The 7,900-nt window shown below is 43.0% G+C and overlaps 1 pseudogene; it reads right to left on the bottom strand.

The window, feature by feature from the left end:
• Positions 1-5,354: 5,354 nt before the first annotated feature.
• Positions 5,355-6,766, bottom strand: Tra2b-ps3 (transformer 2 beta, pseudogene 3; annotated as a pseudogene).
• Between the last annotated feature and the right edge of the window lie 1,134 nt (positions 6,767-7,900).

Consider the following 7,900-nt stretch of genomic DNA (forward strand, 5'->3'; position numbering starts at 1 on the left):
ATTGAACTACCTGAGGACCCAGCTATACCTCTCTTGGGCATATACCCAAAAGATGCCCCAACATATAACAAAGACACATGCTCCACTATGTTCATCGCAGTCTTATTTATAATAGCCAGAAGTTGAAAAAAACCCAGATGCCCTTCAACATAGTAATGGATACACAAAATGTGGTACATCTACACAATGGAATATTATTCAGCTACCAAAAACAATGACTTTATGAAATTCATAGGCAAATGGATGGAACTGGAAAATATCATCCTGAGTGAAGTAACCCAATCACAGAACAACACACATGGTATGCACTCATTGATAAGTGGCTATTAGGCCAAATTCTTGAATTACCCTATATGAGCAGAACACATGAAACTCAAGAAGGATGACAAAAATGGGAATGCTTCACTCCTTCTTTAAAAGGGGAACAAGAATAAGCTTGATAGGGAATAGGGAGGCAAAGTTTAAAACAGAGGCAGAAGGAACACCCATTCAGAGCCTGCCTCACATGTGGCCCATACATATACAGCCACCCAATTAGACAAGATGGATGAAGCAAAGAAGTGCAGGCTGACAGGAACCGGATGTAGATCTCTCCTGAGAGACATACCCAGAATACAGCAAATACATAGGCCAATGCCAGCAGCAATCCACTGAACTGAGAACGGGACCCCTGTTGAAGGAATCAGAGAAAGGACTGGAAGAACTTGAAGGGGCTCGAGACCCCATATGAACAACAATGCACCCAACCAGAGCTTCCAGGGACTAAGTCACTACCCAAAGACTATACATGGACTGACCCTGGGCTCCAACCTCATAGGTAGCAATGAATATCCTAGTAAGAGCACCAGTGGAAGGGGAAGCCCTTGGTCCTGCCAAGACTGAACCCCCAGTGAATGTGATTGTTGTGGGGTGAGGGTGGTAATGGGGGGAGGATGGGGAGGGGAACACCCATAGAGAAGGGGAGTGGGAGGGGTTAGGGGGATGTTGGCCCGGAAACCGGGAAGGGGAATAGCAATAGCAATCGAAATGTAAATAAGAAATACTCAAGTTAATAAAGATAAAAAACTATTTACACAAAATATTATTCTACTACTTGTACCTTTAAAGGTATCAACACTTTCAACTATCTAGAAAGACTATATGTTTCATGTAAGGACTTGTCTGCTATTCACATGACATTGGTAAATAAAACTTTATGTAAAGCAAAAAAAAAATCAATCTTAAAGCCACAAGAAGTAAAACAATTAACATTAGGTGCTTCATTATTGGTTCATAGAAAGTACAGCACTGCCTAGAAGTGTGTGTGTGTGTGTGTGTGTGTGTGTGTGTGTGTGTGTGTGTGGGCATGGATGTACAATTGTGCATGCCTAAGTATGAACTTCAGAGGCAAAAGGAGCTCAGGTGTCCTGCTCTCTCACTCTGCCTCATTTCCTTGAGAAACCTAGTGTCTCCATTGTCCCCTGGATTCTGGCTGGCTGGTGAAAAAACTAGACTGTGCTCTTAGTCACACCCGTCTTTTTCAGGGGTCATGGGGACCTGAGCTTAGGTCCTCACATTTGAGCACAAAACACTCTATCCTCTGAGACATCTCCCTACTCAGGGAGATCTTTGAAAATCAAAACCATGAGGGTCTGGAGACCTGGTTCCATGTTTAAGAACACTTGTTACCATTCCAGAGAACTCAGGTGTGATTCTCACATCCACATGTTGTAAGAAGGGGGAGTGAGGGCAGACAATCTTCTATGTACCTCCAGTCCTAGGGCATCAGTAAGCACAGACATGCTGTGGTGCACACATAACACATGCAGGCAAAACATTCAGATACATAAAATACTTTTTGAAAAATATTTTACCTCTTGCAAATATTGCATATAAAAGAAAAAACACACAAATAGGTAACATCTCTAATGCCAGAAGAGGGTCTTGGTGTTGGACTCCCATTCTATCAATAAGTCATTTCAAACAAAAGTAAAAAATGGGGAGGGGTAGGGGTTGCTGCACTAGACTGAGAGGTGCACAAAACTTCCAAGACTTAAAAGAATCTTAGGAGATGTAACATAGTTAAATGAATAACTTTTTGTTTTTAATTTTGATTCTACAGGACAATTACAGTTTTTCTTAGATAATAGAAGAAATTAGTATTTTGGATATTGAATGATATTAAGGAATTAAGGACAAGATAATGGCATTGTGATTATGCAGAAAACCGTTTGCATAGTCCCCTCTTCCTTCTTTTGAGATGAGGTCCCAATTCGAAGGTTGGCTTTGCTTCAGTGGTCCTTCTGCATTGGGCTCCCAAGTGCTGGGATTACAGGTGAGTGCCATCACAGGCCACTTATTTACATATTTCTTTTGAGATGCACACTGAATCATTTAGAGATGACAGGTGGGACATGATAGCTAAGATTTGATTTAAAATTCTCTAGCCCCATAACATAAAATGCAGTAGACAAGATGCAACTAATGCACAGAAAGAAACTGGGAAATGGACACTTGGAGTCTCCTTTTACATTTGTTTGGAAAGTTTTATAATAAAATATTCCTAAATGGTTTAAAAAGAATTATACTATGGTAATAGAGTATAAGTATTAGAAATGAAGAGAACCATTAGGGGTAAAAGAATACAGGAACAGTGGATGAACGGGGCAGCCACTCTCCCCTGGGCTGGGACAGAGTACCAATTTGGAAGTGCCTCCATCTCTCTTATTGATAGCTAGGCTTTCCTGCAGAATGAAGGACTGGCCTACTCCATTGGCAGATGAAGTCTGCCCAGTTGCTGCCTGCAGGGCTGCCAAGTGGGAAATTGCAGGCTGGAGTTCTGGGAAGCAGCTCACAGCGGTTCTGAAAGAACTCACGGGAGATGCTCAGCGGGCTGCTGCTGAAACTTGTGGTAGGCAGCACCACCTAGTGTGCCTTAACTGAAGGAGAGGGAGGGAGGGAGGGAAGCCTTTGAGGTTACTTGTTAAGCGTTTATCTCTTCCATGAAGCTTCTCCCAGACTGAATCTTTCTTTTCTTCCCATAAATTTCCCAAGATGTAACACCTCAATATCATATTTAGTTATTCATTTACTCTTTCCTTGCTTAAAATGCATTTTAAGTAACAAAACTAGACATTGGTATCCTAGTTGAATGTAAATGAGTGAGAACACCCATTTGTTTCTGCTGCCTCTCCCAACCCCTCTAAAATGGCAAATATGTCAAACAGTATAAACACACAGGGACAAAGACACTGGGCAAAAGGGAGACAGTGACCACATTCTGAAAGCCAAGGAGCAGATGCAAGAGTGGAAACGGACTTAGTGGAGTGGTAACCACTAAACCATCAGTGAGGAAAGCTCAGAGCAAGCCAGTTCCCAAACCCCAGAAAAGCTTGAGTGATGGAGGCACCAGAAACCGCTGAATGGATAAACGCGTCTGAGGCAAATACAAGGCACAGCGGTGGGCAGAGTTGCCATATTCACAGTGAGAATTCTGTGAAAGTCAATATGAAACATAGATGTCTTTTCTCCTTCCTCCAACTTGTTGTGGTAAATATTTAATATTAATTGAGGGTTTCTACCCACCTTAGATCATTTAGTTCCAAGATAAAAGATATAAAACCTTTTATATTTATGATAAGCCTTTAAGGCACTAGAGCTGGGCAGATATCTACTCTCTAAGCTATTAGTGTCTACTCTCCTATCAATAACCCCGAGTTATTTAACTTGCCATGTTCCAATTTTAACCCCAATTGGCCAGCCCTCCTGGCCATGTTTTCATGACTCATCTACCCCATGGAATCTTCTTCTCTCTCCGTTTTCTCTCCTCTCTCGAGGTCTCTCTCCTGCCTTAGACCCCCAAGCCCAGGAACCAAAACCCAGCCTATCTCTCTTCTGTGCCTATCTTTATTCACCAGCAAGTGATAACTTGTGGGGCAAGATTACAAAGCATCACTTGGTCTGCGTGAGGATTTCCTCACACCCAGGGCAGCCAGGGCCAGTATTTAGCATTATAATACATAGGAACAGACTAAAGCTCAACCGTTTTAAATTAAGGAGCACAACAAAGGCTGGTAAACGTGAGAATTCGTTCACCTGGATCTGCCAGTACAGAATTCAGCCTTATAATACAATATAATATAATAGCAACAGATGGAGACTCAACACTTGCTCTGCTGAGAAAGCTGACAGCCAGGCTCATCTCTCAGACCACACACACTGGAAAACTTAATAGCCTGAGGCTCCAAGTTTAAGTTCATCGGACCCTGCCTGGCTCCACCTCCCTCCAACCCCGCACAATCCCTGCTGTGGGACTCAGAGTTTTGTCCATAGTTTTATTTTATTGTGTTATGACCACTCAAGGTGAAATGTGCCCACACAAAGTTTTAAACCTTTATTGCGAGGCAGTTTCATATGTAAACATGATGAATTTTAGTCATCTCCGACCGCTATGCCTTTCTCTCATCTGCTCGCCCCCGCCCCCCATTGGGCTCTTCATAGAAAGTCTCCATCTTTTGTGCCTTTCTGTGTGTGACCCACTAAGTTCAGTTTATGATTGCCTGAGTATGGGTGGGAGGTTACTTACTATAACTTAACAAGGCAACTTAGCAGTGATGACACCACAGAATGGCTTGACACCCCTCCCCAGAGAACTGTGAACTGCTAATCCTCTATGAGGGATGGGAGGGGCTTCGTGGCCCCGCCCCCATCCTCGATGAAATGTCGAGGCTTCTGATCTTGTGCAGATAACCACAGCTGCTACGAGCTAGGCTTGTAATGGCTCTGTCATGCTTTTTCATCTAGGACGAAGAATTCCATCGTCACTTATAGTAGTCACTTTGGACAGCTATTTCTGCATTAACTGCCATCCACTGTAAAAGTCACTGATGAAGCCTGGGTGAGACACTAATATATACACACATGAGTATTTAGAAAGATGTTTGACAACATAACCACTGAGCAAAACAATGGTCGTAGCTTCCCCTTAGGGTTTACGACCTCCTTCCTCAGCCACAAGACCTTCGCCAATTTTATATAATCAGACGTGAGTTCTTATTGGTGGTGCAGGTCCCAAATCGAATCGGAAAGTGATTGGTTGTTCCCATAACAGCTATGCCACATCTTGCCTGAAGGCTGCTCATTGTTATGGTTTACAGGATTCACTGGGGGACAAGACCGTTGGTCACTTTAATACACTAGTAGCCTATCATTTTTATCGTGCTATTTTTATTGTGCTATGTTGTACAGCAGACCCCAAAAGCTTATTCTTGCTTAGTTGATGTGGTCCCTTAAACATGTGGTTAAAGATCGCCTCCAGAGAAAAGAAGGCCATAAAACTGGCAAGAAAACAACATTTTTTTTTTTAGAAAGAAAAGTAAAAATCAAATTTCTTTATTGTTACTTTTTGCCATCTGGTAGCATTTTACACACAGGCTTTGATCTTCAGAATACCCTGGATTCAGTAGAAAAACCTTTTAAATGAAGTTTTGTACAATAGAAACTTCTCAGCAGTCAAAATTTGGACTGTAAAAAAATACATGCAAAACATACTTTTCTGAAAACACTTAACTTTGAACAAAGCACCGAACTACACAAATGCAGAATGAAAACAGCATTTCAACTCCACCAAAAGTAGTCATCATAAAAGGTGTAAAAGTCACCTAACTTCACTAGGCACTGTTCACTTTTTAAACAGGAGACAATAGAAAATATTGTCCACAAACAACATCCCAGCTCTATGGCAGGTCTCAGAAAGTCTTCAACTTCATGCTTTAATAGCGACGAGGTGAGTAGGATCTTGATCGAGAATGAGACCTGTATCCTCCACAACTGTAGTAAGGAGAAGGTGACCGCCTTCTGTAAATCTGATCTTTATCTTGAGCTGCTCTCCATCCACCTCCCCCTCCTCTTCCTCCTCTGTATGATCTGCTGTAATAGTCCCGGTCATCATAACCCCGATCATATCCTCGGTCAAAATAGTCCCGGCGTCGTGAACTGCCATAAGTGGGTCTCCCCATATAAATTCCTGGTGTTGGGGTATGGGGCCTTTTTGTTATAGAGAAATCGACCCTAATACGACGTCCATCAAGCTCCATTCCATTGGCACGTTCTTTAGCTTCCTTGGCATCATCTACATTTTCAAAATATACAAAGGCAAATCCTCTTGACCGTCTAGACTGCTGGTCATACACAATAGACACATCAGCAATGGGGCCATACTTAGAGAACACTTCTCTTCAGATCTCTTTCTGTGGTGTACAAGCTCAATCCAAACATTCCAAGACAACAGTTGGGGTCAGGATTTGCCCGGTTCCCAACATGACGCCTTCGAGTAGACATGGGAGAATGGCTGTGGCTGTGGCGTCTGCGATAGTCTCGGCTGTAAGACTTGCTCCGGGATCGTCTATGAGAGTGAGATCATGATCGTGACCTTGTATAATGCCTTCTAGAACTTCTTCTGGATCTAGCCCTAGATTCAGATCTGGATCTTGACTTTGATCTAGAACGTCTTGAATCTTCCTTGGAGCGAGACCTTGCAGGTGTGTGCCATGCAGATTTCCCCGATCCATGGGCACTTCCACTTCGGGAAGCAGAACGGGATTCCCGCTCGCCGTAGTTCTGCTCGCCGCTGTCGCTCATGACTCCGGGTTGCTGTCACCGCTGCTGGCCTTTACTGAAGCTGTCAAGCTCCCGCCTTCCTGACAGAGGCTCCGCCTCAGCCTCGCGCGATGCCACGCTAAGAGAGTAGTCCAAAGCCGACTCGCTCCGCACCACCTCCACACCGGTCTCAAGAAAACAACATTTAAAGACGTTAAGATTTATAGGTGATGGTAAGAAAAGATATAGCAGCCTTCCCTCCCTCGAAGGGAAGCTTTGAGGAAAAAAAGAAAAGAAAACATTTAAAAGAATGCTGAAAAATTACAAAGATACCATAGCAGAAATAAAAAGATAAAAATAAAAAAATATAAAGAAAGCGGGCTCTGGGCATAGGCCAATGGCAGAGAAAGTGCTTTGTGTTCAATATTCCGGGTTTAGTCTATAGCCATCCCCTAAAACAAACCAAAAAGTGAACGAAACCAACCAGCTAACCAGCTGCAACATTCTCCCCACACCGTCAGAAACAGGAGGAAGAGAGGCAAGGAAACCTCTCAGCCTCGGAACTGTCCATACCCGCAGTCACAGTCTATATCTACAAAGCTTTCTTTTCCCGTTTGTTTCAGCACTGAGACACCAGAGCAGAGAACTTTCCTGGGGGCAATGGAAATAATTCTTTATTCTGGAATTAAGTATTTCAACCGACAACAACACCATTACACCAACCTGTTCAGTTAGTCAGGTCATTCACTCACTGATAAAATGGAGTCACTGGTCTCCAGACACTTGCTCGCTGTGACACAAGCCTTAAACCATCACCCTCCCCAATGCTGAGCAAGTCCAAGTATGTTAAGACCTCTCTTAAACTAGATTTCAAAACTTCATAACCTCCTCCCCTCTCCCCTTCCTCTGAGACACAGGGACATTTAGAAAATGTAGTTCGCTTATTCAGTAGGCTATTTTGGTAAATTTTTTGACAGCGCCAAAATTCACTGCCGTTCAAAAATATAGAGGCTTGAGAGGGTATGAGGAAGAAAAATTAAGAAAGTAAAAGATCAATTCGGGATCTCTGATTTTAAAAATTCCAGCAAGAACAAAATCATGGGAGAAAAAATATCAAAGAATTCCAGAATTTTTAGCACTTGTGACCTGGTTCAACAAGGAGTACACAAGGAGATTCACTGGAGAGTACAAGCAGAAAATTGAGACCTGATGGGCAGAAGGAAACATTGGTTTTCTGTAGTGAGACCATTGGCCACCAGGTGGCAGGGGCGTGTAAATGAAAACGCAAGGTTACTCTAAAACAATAGAGAGAGGCTGGCTTGGC

Source organism: Rattus norvegicus, chromosome 3, assembly GCF_036323735.1.
Source record: "Rattus norvegicus strain BN/NHsdMcwi chromosome 3, GRCr8, whole genome shotgun sequence".
Classification (NCBI taxonomy): domain Eukaryota; kingdom Metazoa; phylum Chordata; class Mammalia; order Rodentia; family Muridae; genus Rattus; species Rattus norvegicus.